The 13,090-nt window shown below is 40.2% G+C and overlaps 1 pseudogene; it reads left to right on the top strand.

Annotated features, from left to right (window-relative positions):
- The first annotated feature begins 301 nt into the window (after positions 1-301).
- LOC101422006 (seipin pseudogene) lies at positions 302-1,485 on the top strand (annotated as a pseudogene).
- Positions 1,486-13,090: the final 11,605 nt, after the last annotated feature.

The following is a 13,090-nucleotide window of genomic DNA, read 5'->3' on the forward strand; positions in this document are numbered from 1 at the left end:
GTCCCCCATATCCAGGAAAATGTGATGAGCTATAGGTAGCTTCCAGATCACCACTTCACGCTCTAGCCACAAGTGACTCAAGTGGAAGGTGCAAGGGCAGCCGAGGTACACTAGCAAGATGACAAAATAGATGACAGACCCAAGAGAAGAGAAGAAGGCTGGGAAAGAAGAGGTGTGCAGATACCCGATCAAAGGATCAGACAAAGAGGAGGAACCACCAACTGCCTCATCCCATGGCTAGCACTGGCATCCAGGTGGCAGAGCAGCTAGGAACTCAAGGCCTAAACCTGGGGCCACATCCCCTGCCCTCCCAGCCATGGTCAATGACCCACCAGTCCCTGCCTTACTGTGGGCCCAGGAAGTAGGCCACGTCTTGGCAGCCTGGGCCCGCAAGCTGCTGCTACACTTTGGGGTGCTCTTCTGCACCATTCTACTGCTCTGTGTTTCTGTCTTTCTCTATGGCTCTTTCTACTATTCCTACATGCTGATGGTCAGCCACCTCAGCCCTGTACATTTCTACTACAGGACCGACTGTGACTCTACCACCTCCTCACTCTGCTCCTTCCCTGTTGCCAATGTCTCGCTGGTTAAGGGTGGACGTGATCAGATGCTGATGTATGGACAGCCATATCATGTTACCTTAGAGCTTGAGCTGCCAGAGTCCCCTATTAATCAGGATTTGGTAATGTTCTTGGTCACCACTTCATGCTACACCAGAGGTGGCCAAATCATCTTCATTTCTTCACGCTCAGTGATGCTGCATTACCACTCTGATCTGCTCCAGATGCTTGACATGCTGGTCTTCTCTAGCCTCCTGCTGTTTGGCTTTGCAGAGCAGGAGCAGCTCCTAGAGGTAGAGCTGTACTCATATTATAGAGAGAACTCATATGTGCCAACAGCCAGAGCAATTATTGAGATCCACAGCAAGCACATCCAGATGTACAGAGCTTACCTCCACATCCATGCCCACTTCATTGGATTCAGGTACTTGCTGTACAGCTAGCTCGCTGATGACTGTGTCTTCATAGGTGTTGCCAGCAACTTTACCTTCCTCGGTGTCATTGTGCTCTTCAGCTACATGCAGTGGGTGTGGGGAGCCATCTGGCCCCGACACCACTTCTCTTTGCAGGTTAATATCCAAAAACAAGACAGTTCCCGAAAGGAAGGCCAACGGAGCCAGGTGCAGGGTCCCAAGGCCAGAAGGAGCTGACACAGCATTCAGATGTTACAAAGGACAGGGAGGGTCCTGAAGATCCCTCAGGGCCAGAGGGTCAGCTGTCTGAGGAGGAGAAGCCAGAGGAGCAGCCCCTGAGTGGGAAGGAAGAGCAGGATCCAGAGGCCAGTGATGGCTCAGGCTCCTGGGAAGATGCAGTTCTGCTGAGAGAGGCCAACCTGCCTGCCCCTGTCCCAGCCCTGGAGACAATGGGCAGCTCTGAGCCCTCAGTGGGCTCTGTCCAGCAGTGCCCCACCTGCTCTAGTTCTTGAACAGAAGAGGGCAGGCTGCCTACATGCCAGCATTTTCCTGCCTCACCCCTGTTTCCCCCCAATAAGCTATTTTCATGCCAGAAAAAATGTGTGTGTGTGTGTATATATATATATATATATATATATATATGCTAGAAATCAATAATTGAGATGGAAAAGGGGGAAATTCACAAATATGGAGAGAATAAACAACACACTCTTAAATAATCAGTGGGTCAAAGAAGAAATTCCAAGAGAAATCAGTAAATATCTTGAGACAGATTAAAACAAGAACACAGCATATCAAAACCTATTGGATACAGCAAAGGCAATGCTGAGAGGGAAATTTATAGCCCTCAATACTTACATTAAAATGATGAAAGTGCTAAAATCAAAGAACTAACTGCACACTTGGAGGAACTAGAAAATGAATGGCAGTCTAATCCCAAATGATGACAATGGTAAGAAATAATAAAGATCAGAACAGAAATAAATGAATTTGAGCCAAAAATGCAGTATAGAGAATAAACAAAACAAAACAAAAGTTGGTTCTTTGAGAAAATTAATAAAATCGACAAAATCCTTTACCTAGACTAACAATGTAAAAAGAGAGAAGATGCAAGTAAATAAAATAAAAAATGAGAGGGGGGACATTACCTCTGATCCCACAGAAAGAAGAAAGATCATAAGAGGATGAACAACCGTATGCCAAAAAATCCAGGCGATGTAGACAAGATGAACAAAGTCCTAGAAACAGGCAAACAACCTACACTGACCCTAAAAGAAACAGAAGACCTCAACAAACCAATCACAATTAAAGAGAATGAAAACAGGCATCAAAACCTTCCCAAATATGAAAAGTGTGGGACCAGATGACTTCAAAGGTGAATTCTACCAATCATTTAATGATGATCTAATACCAATCTTGTTCGAGTTCTTCCGAAAAAAGAAGGAAAAAAACTGAAAGGGAAGCAATGCTATCAAACTCATTCTATGAAACCAACATCACCCTAATAACAAACCCAGGTAACAATACCATGAAAAAAAGAAAATTACAGACCAATTTCTCAAATAATATAGGTGCAAAAATCCTCAACAAAATACTTACAAAATCTAATAATATAGGTGCAAAAATCCTCAACAAAATGCTTGCAAATCTAACCCAAAAGCACATTAAAAGAATTATACACCACAATTAAGTGGGTTTTATTCTGTGTGTGCAAGGGTGGTTCAGCACAAGAAAATCAATTAGTGTAATAAGCAACATTAATAAACTGAAGAAGAAAATGATCACATGATCCCTTCAATTGACACAGAAAAGACATTTGACAAAATACAGCATACTTTCTTGATAAAAACACTCCAAAGATAAGAATAGAAGGAAGTTTTCTCAACATGGTAAAGTGCATATATGAAAAACCTACACATAACATTGTACACAACAAGGAAAGACTGAAAGCTTTCCTGCTAAGATGGGAAAAAAGACAAGGACACCCACTGTCATCACTTTTATTCAATATTGCACTAGAAGTTCTAGCTAGAGCAATTAGGCAAGAAAAAGAAATAAAAGGCACCCAAATAGGAAAGGAAGAAGTAAAACTTTCACTATTCACTGATTATATGATCCTATATCTAGAAACCACCCCCAAAATTCACAACAAAGCTACTAAAAGAAACAAGTTCAGCAAAGTGGTGGGATACAAAATTAATACACAAAAATCAGTAGCATTTCTACACTATATTGATGTGCAATCTGGGGAAGAAGTGAGGAAAATATTCTATTTATAATAATGACTAAAAGAATCAAATATTAAGGAATAAACTTAACCAAGAGCATAAGGGATCTATATTCAGAAAACTGCACAACATGGCTAGACAAAACCAAAGAAAACTTATATAAATGGAAGGACATCCCATGTTCATGAAATAGAAGACTAAATATTGTTAAGATGTCAATTCTACCCAAACTGATTTACAGATTCAACACAATTCCGATAAAAATGCCAAAAGCTGTTTTTGCAGAAATGGAAAAGCCAATTACCAAATTTTGAGGGAGGGTAAGAAGCTCTAAATAACCAAAAATGTCTTTTAAAAGAATGAAGATGGAAGACTCTCGCTTCTTGACTTTAAAGCATATTAATTAGCTACAGTGGTAAAAACAACATGGTACTGGCATCAAGATAGACATAGGGACCAACAGCAACAAATCAAGAACTCAGAAAAAGACCTTCACATCTATGGTAAAGTGATGGAGGCGAGCTGGCCCATATGGTGAGCTGGCAAAAGCAGAGAGCTGGCTCATGCAACGAGCTGGCCCAAGTGGAGTGTTGGCCCACTCAGGAGTGCTGGCCCACATGACAAGCTGGCCTGAGAGGAGAGCTGGCACAGCAAGATGATGCAACAAAAAAGAGACACAGAGGAAAGACAATAAGAGATGAAGCAGACCAGGGAGCTGAGGTGGTGCAAGAGAATGAGCACCTCTCTCCCACTCCGAAGGTCCCAGGATTGATTCCCAGTGCCACCTAAAGAGAAGACAAGCAGTCACAGAAGAATGCACAGCGAATGGACAGAGAGAGCAGACAATGAGGATGGGAGGAAAACAAATAAGTAAATAAATCTTTTTAAAAAAGAAGAAGAAAAAACATAATGAGAAACACAACAAAGCAGGGAGCAAAAGTTCCCAGTGCCTCCTAAAGAAGACAGCAAGCTGATGCGACAAGACAGGTGTGGCGAGATGATGCAACAAGAGACTTGGGGAGGAAAAACAGAATAAGAGACACAACAAAGCAGGGAGTGGAGGTGGCTCAAGAAACTAGGCACCTCCCTTCCACACCAGAGGTCCCGAGTTCAGCTCCTGGTGCCTCCTAAAGAAACCAGGAAGACAAAAAGACACAGCAAGTGAAAAACAACAAGGGGGTGGGGAGAAATAAATAAATTAAATCTTTTTTTAAAAAAACTCTTTTATAATCCAGCAATCCTATTACCAGGAATATATTCAAAAGAACTGAAAGCAAGGACATGAACTGACATTTGCACACAATGTTTATAGCATGACTATTCACAATTGCTAAAATATGGAACCTGCCCAAGTGTCCATCAACTGATGAATGGATAAACAAAATGCTGTATATACATACAATGAAATACTATTCAGCTGTAAGAAGAAATGAAATCGGGATGGATATGACAACATGAACTTTGAAGATATTATTTTGAGTGAAATAAGCCAGACACAAAAGGACAAATAATGTATGGTCTCACTAATAAGAACTACACATGATGAGTAAACTCAGGGAAGTAAACTCTAGAGTATGGGTTACTAGGAGATAGAATGTGGGTTGAGAATGGGAGCTGCTGCTCAATATATGTAGAATTTTTAATGAAGTTATTGTAAAAGTGTGTCAATGAATACAGTTGGTGGTAACACATAGTGAGTATAACTAACACTGCTGATTTATAAATGAGATTGTGACTGAAAAGGAGAGTTTGTGGATAAGAATCTAGGGAATGTATAACAGTGATTTTGGTGGTGGTTGGAGATTGTGGTTAATAGTATAATTAAAAGAATGGTCTTTTACAAAGTGCTAAGAATATGGTGGTACACGGGAAAATTACAAATAATGTAACTTATTGGAGATAATAAACAGTAATATTGTAATATTTTACAGAAATGGTATGGCAGTTTAATATTATTTTATAAATCCCAAAAAGAGAAAGATTATGTTTGTAAACCAATTTATTCTTCTGGGTGTGACACCCTTTTGAATATATTGAATTCAGTTGAGAGGCCTTTGATTAAATTACCTGCTAAGATTAGGGCTTTGATTCAATTACATGAGTAAGGTATGACTCGGGTTAAATCCCCATCCCCATGGGGGACTGATATGAACGAACACTCACTCAAGAAAGCATACAGATGGGAAGCGGACTTGGCCCAGTGGATAGGGCGTCCGTCTACCACATGGGAGGTCTGCGGTTCAAAACCCGGGCCTCCTTGACCCATGTGGAGTTGGCCCATGCGCAGTACTGATGCGCGCAAGGAGTGCCTGCCACATGGGTATGCCCCGCGTAGGGGAACCCCACGCCCAAGGAGTGCGCCCCATAAGGAGAGCTTCCCAGTGCAAAAGAAAGTGCAACCTGCCCAGGAATGGCGCTGCACACACGGAGAGTTGATGCAGCAAGATGATGCAACAAAAAGAAACACAGATTCCCGTACCACTGACAACAACAGCAACAGAAGCAGACAAAAACAACAACATGCAGCAAATGGACACAGAAAACAGACAAATGGGGGGGGGTGAAGAAGGGGAGAGAAATTTTTTTAAAATCCTTTAAAAAAACACTTATAATTATTAAAAAAAAAAAAAAGAAAGCATACAGAGGGGAGAACTTGGTCATGTTGGTCCTGCCATGTGTCAGAAAGAAGTCTCAAATAGTTAAAGCCCCAAGAAGAGCAATGGCCATTTGCCTGATACTTTGCAGCCAAAGAGAACAGAGCAGCTGAGCAGTTGAGAAGGCCTGACAGAGCAGGCAAAGATCAGCAGCCATCTTCAACATGTGGTAACTGACTTTGGTGAGAAAGCAACCATGAGTTGGACTCTAGGGCCTTTTAACTGGAAACTTTTACCCCAAATAAATACCCTTTATAAAAATCAACAGATTCCTGGTACTTTGCATCAGCATCCCTTTGGCAGACTAACACAAATGTCAAAGAAGAGATTATATCAATTATAAGGGACAATAGGGGGTATAAGGGGTATGGGATTTTCCCTTTGGAATAATGAAAATGTTCTAAAATTGACTAAGGTGATGACAGCACAACTCTATGATGAAAAGGAGAGGCAGAGTGTACACACTGAATGGATTTGTACAAAGCATGGAACTGTTTAACACAGGGAATCCAGTGGTGGAAGACTGACTCTGGTTAACAGGACAAATATGAGAATGTTCTTACATGAAGTATAACAAATGTAAATACTAATGCAGGGTGTTAATAATCGGGTGGGTTGGGGGAGGTAATCCACCAGATGTAAGATATGGGATATATTTAGTAATATTTTGAATATGCTGTTCCATAGTTTGTAACAAATGTCTCATACCAATGTAAGGTGTTTTTGGTGGGGTGATGTATGGGAGACCTGTATGATGATGTGCATGTTTTCTTTGAAAGTTCACAACTTTTATTATACACAGACTGATTGTTTATGTATGTTCATGTACAAATGATATGCATCAATAAATTTATATTTAAGAAAAACAAAAAAAATTAATTTGACCTACATGTACTAATCATAATTACTAAAAAACAATCTCCAAAATCTAATAAGTGAAAAACATGGTGCCAAACATGACTCCACTTACGTTAAAAGTCCAGAATAGGCAAATCTATAGTTAGAAAGTAGATTCGGTGTTGCCTAGGACAGGGAAGGTTGGAGAGAAATGGGGAGTGAATAAGGGGTGTGGGTTTTTTTGGGGGGTGGTGGTGAAAACATTCTGGAATTAGATAGTGGTGATGGTTGCATAAGCCTAAGAATATGCCAAAAACCATTTAATTATACACTTTAAATGAGTGAATTGAACAATATGTGAAGTATATCTCAATAAAGTTGTTATAAAAATACATACCTTAGTGATCTTTCCATATCAGTACATAGAGAGCATCTTCATTCTTATTTGTAGCCACATGGTATTCCATTGAATGGATATAGCATAACTTAACCAGTTCCCTGCTGATGGACATTGAGAATATTTCATGTCTTGCTATAATGTTGTCATAAAAACTATGTATGTATGTCAGTTCATATGTGTGTAAGTATATTTGTAGGCTAAAGCCTCAGAAATATAATTACTGGACCAAAGGGTATATATACATTTGCAGTATTAATCTAAATCATTATATTTTCCTCCATAGGGATGGTACCCATCTATACTCTCACCAATAATTTTTCAGAATTCATGTTTCCTCATAGTATTGCCAATAGAGTGTTTTATCAAACTTTTTAACATTTGCAAATCTGAGATGTAAAGAATTGAATCTTTGGGTAGTTTTTGTTTGCATTTCTATTAAATGAGCATCCTTTCATGACTCGTAAACAACGTTTATAATATTTCCTCTTCATATCCTCTGCTCAGTTTTCGATTGAACTGTGGTCCTGTATTCACTAACTTCAAGGATCTCATTATATATTAGGAGTCTTTGTGGTATGAACTGCAATTTTTTTCAGTTGTACTTTGTCTCCTGCCTTTACCTATGGTGCCTTTTACCATGCAAAAGTTAATGCTGTTTTAAACAGTTTTATTGATATATAATTCATTTATCATACAACCCAACCAGTTAAAGAATACAGTTCAGTGGGTTTTAGGATATTCACAGTGTTGTTCACTCATCACAAGGATTAGTTTTAAGACAATTCCAGTAGCCAAAAATATACCCTGTACCCATTAAACAGACAGTCCTGGTTCCACCAGCCCTAGGCAACCACTAATCTACTTTATGTCTCTATGAATTTGCCTATTCTGGACATTTAACATAGATAGAATCATATAATTGGTCGTCCTTTATGACTAGATTCTATCGTTTAGTATAATGTTTTCAAGGTTCATCCATACTATAGCATGTATTAATATTTTATTCCTTTTAATTGCTGAATAGTATTCCAGTATGAATACAACACATTTATCCATTCATCAGATGAACATTTGGGTTGTTTCCACTTTTTGGCTATTATGAATAGTGCTGCTATGAAAAATTATGTACAAATTTTCCTGTGATATGTTTTCATTTCATTTGGGTATATGGAATTGCTAGGTTATATAGTAATTCTATGTTTAACCATTTGAGGAACTGCTAGACTCCTTTCAAAATCAGATGTATCAGCTGTGGGTACAAGTCCCATCCACCAGCCATGTAGGATTGAAGACCCCTCTCAATTGAAAGGTAGAGGGGCATTGCCACCCCAGGGTCCTCAGGATGGAGGAATAAAATATGGAGTAGAGTGGAATTACTGGTATTCTACTATAGAATTATTGTGACTCTAGCGATGGAAGAAATTACATCACTGATGTGGAGACAGTGGCCACAGGATTTGCTGAAGGTAGGGAGAGGGAAAAGATGTAATATAGGAGCATTTTCTGGACTTGGAGTTGTCCTGAATGATGTTGCAGGGACAGATGCAGGACATATAATGGAATGGACTGGAAGACAGTGTAAACTACAATGCAAACTATAATCCATGCTGTGTAGCAGTGCTCTAAAATGTATTCATCACTTCCAGTAAATGTACCACACTAATTAAAGAAGTTGTTGATATGGAGGAGTGGGAGGTGTGGGGAATGGGGCATATGGGAAACTCCTATATTTTTAAATGTAACATTTTGTGTGCTCTATGTATCTTTTAAAAATAAATTTAAAATGTATTTAAAAAATGAAACAGACAAAAGGAAAAAAAGCAGATGTACCTACCCCTAGTACAGTGACATGAAGACGGCCATTTTCTTGATTCCTACCTCATCAAGTATCTGGGTGTTGACCAAGCTCCAGATCTCATCCTCCAAGATTGTTGGGGTGATTGCCACACTTTACCATAACTTTGGGCTAGAGTCTTAGCCCCCCTAGTACAGTGACATGAAGACAACATTCCCCCTAATCTCTGGCTACAGGCTCAACCCTCTCAGAGCAACAGGTTGACCACCTGGCCTTCCCTAACTTCTGGCATGCAGGCTCAACCCTCTCAGAGTAATGAGTTGACCATCTTGCCTTCCCTAATCAATGGGGAACAGGTCCACCCCTCTCAGACCTGTGGGGTGCTGAACATTACTGACTTAATCCTCGGGGAATGTGCTCCACACTCTCTGTACCCTGGGGCAGCAAAATTCTCCCAGAACATTGGGCAGGAACATTCACCCTCTTCAACTGCTGGGGCAAACTCACCCTCAGTGTGCACATAGGTGGGGTTCCTCTCTTGGCCCAAGGTGATGTCTTAATTCCAGATATCAGCATCCATGGGTTTCCTCTTGAAGTCATTTCCCCTTCAATCTCTCCTTTCCACACCCCTTTTATTACAAGCTGACAGCGGTTTTGTTCATACAGCACTCAAAAACCTTATTGGAATAGCATGCAGGAAGCAGGGTTCTGAGCCATCAGACAGTAACATTTTCCACAAGTCTTTCCGAAATAACTGTATCTTCAATCCTGATTTACAAGTTCCAAGTTTGGTTAAGTCCTCCAATGAGGCACTTTCATCTGGGAGCTTGATTTCCAGAGGTTTGGAATTTCTAGAATCAGTTTCTGTTTTCTTTGTGCCCAACAGTTCAGTCCTCAGCATATCTCTCCCGTCTAGCATTTTGTTATTAGCTCCAAGAAGCCAAGCCGCATTCTCCGGGTTTACTTTAGAAATTTCTTCAGCTAAGTGTTCAGGCTTACCATTTTCAAATTCTGCCCTCCATCAAACACCAGGAGTTAATCTTGCTAAGTTCTCTGCAACTTTAAAGCATGGATCAACTTTCCTCCAGTTTCCAATAACAGTTTTATCATTTACTTCTAAGGCATAATAAAAAGTCTTTTTAGTATCCATATTGCTAACTGTCTCTTCAAAGCCCTGTAAGTGTTTTCTTCCAAGGAGCTCACAATTCCTCCAAAAAAATACCCCTTATCCATTTATAAAACCTTTCCAGCATTTAGTTATTTGCAAAAGCACTTCCCCACTCCTCAGTATCAAATTCTGTATTAGTCAGCCAAAGAGGTGCTGATGCAAAATACCAGAAATCGGTTCATTATATAAAGGGTATTTATTTGAAGTAGGAGCTAACAGATACCAGGCCATAAAGCATAGGTTAATTCCCTCACCAAAGTCTATTTCCACGTGTTTGAGCAAGATGGCTGCCAACATCTGTCAGGGCTCAGGCTTCCTGGTTTCCTCTCCTCCCAGGTCTTGCTTCTCTCTGGGCTCAGGGTTCCTCTCTTCCCAAGGCTTGCTTCTTTCTGGGCTCAGGGTTCCTCTCTTCCCAGGGTTTGCTTCTATGTCCTCTGTGTGCTTACTTCTTGGGGCTCCAGCTTAAGATTTCAGCATCAACTCCAACATCAAAACCTCCAACTCTGTCCTTTGCTATGTCTTTTATCTATGAGTCCCCACCCTCCAACGGGCAGGGACTCAACACCCTACTGATGTGGCCCAATGAAAGCGCTAATCATAATTTAATCATGCCCAGGTATAGACCAGTTTACAAACATAATCCAATATCTATTTTTGGAATTCATAACTATATCAAACTGCTACAATATGCAAAGAATTTTCTTGTCATTTTTAAAAATTCCTTCATAACTGTGGTTATGTTCTTTCTCTCATTTAAGATTTTATGTTTTTGTGTTTTACCCCTTTTTATTCTTAATTAATCTATTTTCTTTTTTTTTTAAGATTTTAATTTTTTATTTATTTCTCTCCCTTCCCCCCACCTCTAGTTGTTTGCTCTCTGTATCCACTCACTCTGTGTTCTTCGGTGTCAGCTTGTATTCTTGTCAATGGCACTGGGAATCTGTCTCTTTTTGTTGCGTCATCTTGCTACATCAGCTCTCCGTGTATGTGGCGCCACTCCTAGGCAGGCTACACTTTTTTTGCTCAGTGGGGCTCTCCTTAGGGGCACACTCCTTGCATTTGGGCTTCCCTATGCGGGGACACCCATGTGTGACATGGCACTCCTTGCATGCATCAGCACTGCACATGGGCCAGCTGACCACATGGGTCAGGATGCCCTGTGTTTGAACCCTGAACCTCCCACGTGGTGGGTGAATGCTCTATCAGTTCAGCCAAATCCACTTCCCTATTTATATATTTTCTTCTTCCAGGAATACCTATTGTTTATTTGTCAAATCTATAGCTTTTTTGTTTTGTAATTCACTTATTTCTGGATGAGTTTTTATCATGGCTAATTTCTTCCTCCAGTTTTTCTTAGGCTTATTGTTCTTTTTCTAGTTTATTGACTTGAAAGCTCAATTCACTTAATTTAATTTTCACTTGTTCCATCCAGGAATATCATCCACACTTTACACCAACTGGTCTATGTTGTTTAAATGTTACCAGGAAATTATGTTGTGTTGAGAGAGAGAAAGAGAGAGACCTTCAGGTCAGCCATCTCTTTCTGTAAATGAAGTTTTTTTTTTTCAATCCAGGGCCAGGATTAGGTGAGGCAAGTAAGGCAGGTTCTTTTTTTAAAAGATTTATTTTTATTTATTTATTTCTCTCCCCTCCCCCCCACCTCCACCCCCCGCCCCAGTTGTCTGTTCTCTGTGTCTATTTGCTGCATCTTCTTCATCCGCTTCTGTTGTTGTTAGCAGCACAGGAATCTGTGTTTCTTTTTGTTGCGTCATCTTGTTGTGTCAGCTCTCCATGTGGGCAGCGCCATTCTTAGGCAGGCTGCACTTTCACGCTGGGCGGCTTTCCTTATGGGGCACACTCCTTGCGTGTGGGGCTCCCCTATGCAGGGGACACCCCTGCATTGGCACGGCACTATGCATGGGCCAGCTCCATATGGATCAAGGAGACCCGGGGTTTGAACTGCGGACCTCCCATGTGGTAGATGGACGCCCTAACCACTGGGCCAAGTCCGCTTCCCTAGTAAGGCAGGTATTAACAAGTACAGGGGCAGATCCCATCTTTATTTAAAATTTTGATATTTGTATCATTGTGGATTTTTAAAATTAATTTTAATATGTGAAAATATTACATAAAAATTTATCTTGATTACTGAGGCTTTTATCAAGACAAAAAAAATTTATCTTGATTCTTCTTAAATTTTACAACTGAGGTAAATAAGTATCTTACTTTCCTCACCCCAGTCCTGCTCCTGTAATTGATTCTTTTTTTAAAAAATAATATAGCTCAATTTTTTTGTTATTAGATTTATTTATTCCCCTCATTGTCTGCACTCACTGTCTGATCTCTGTATACATTTGCTGAGTGCCCTCTGTGTCTGCCTCAAAATATGTGAGGCAAACACTGGAAAAACTAAGTAGTGGAATAGATGCATCTACAATTATAGAGGGGGACTTTAATATACCATTATCACCATTAGACAGAACATCTCAACAGAGTATCAATAAAGAAACAAAGACTTTGAATAATATATTACAGGGTCTGGACCTAATAGACATATACAGAAGAATACACCCAAATACAGCAGGATATACATTCTTCTCAAGTACACATGGATCATTCTCCAAAATAGACCACATGCTAGGCCACAGAGAAAGTCTCAATGAATTTGGAAAAGATTGAAATAATACAAAATAATTTCTCTGACTACAATGGAATGAAGCTGGTAATCTGCAAGGGCCAGAGAACCAGATTAGGCACAAAGATATGGAACTTATGTAACACACTCTTTGCTAAACAGTGGGTCAAGGAGGAAATCTCAAAAGAAATCAGTAACTACCTTGAAACAAATAAAAACGACAACACAGCATATCAAAACTCATGGGATGCAGCAAAAGCTGTACTGACAGAGAAATTCATAGCTATAAATTCATATATTAAAAAAGAACAAAGAGAGCAGAGCCGCGAATGAGAGAAGAGGTGTGCATCTGACCTGCAAACCCGGTCTCCTTGCCTCACCTGGCTCTCGTGGCCTGCCC

This window comes from Dasypus novemcinctus, chromosome X, assembly GCF_030445035.2.
Source record: "Dasypus novemcinctus isolate mDasNov1 chromosome X, mDasNov1.1.hap2, whole genome shotgun sequence".
NCBI lineage: Eukaryota > Metazoa > Chordata > Mammalia > Cingulata > Dasypodidae > Dasypus > Dasypus novemcinctus.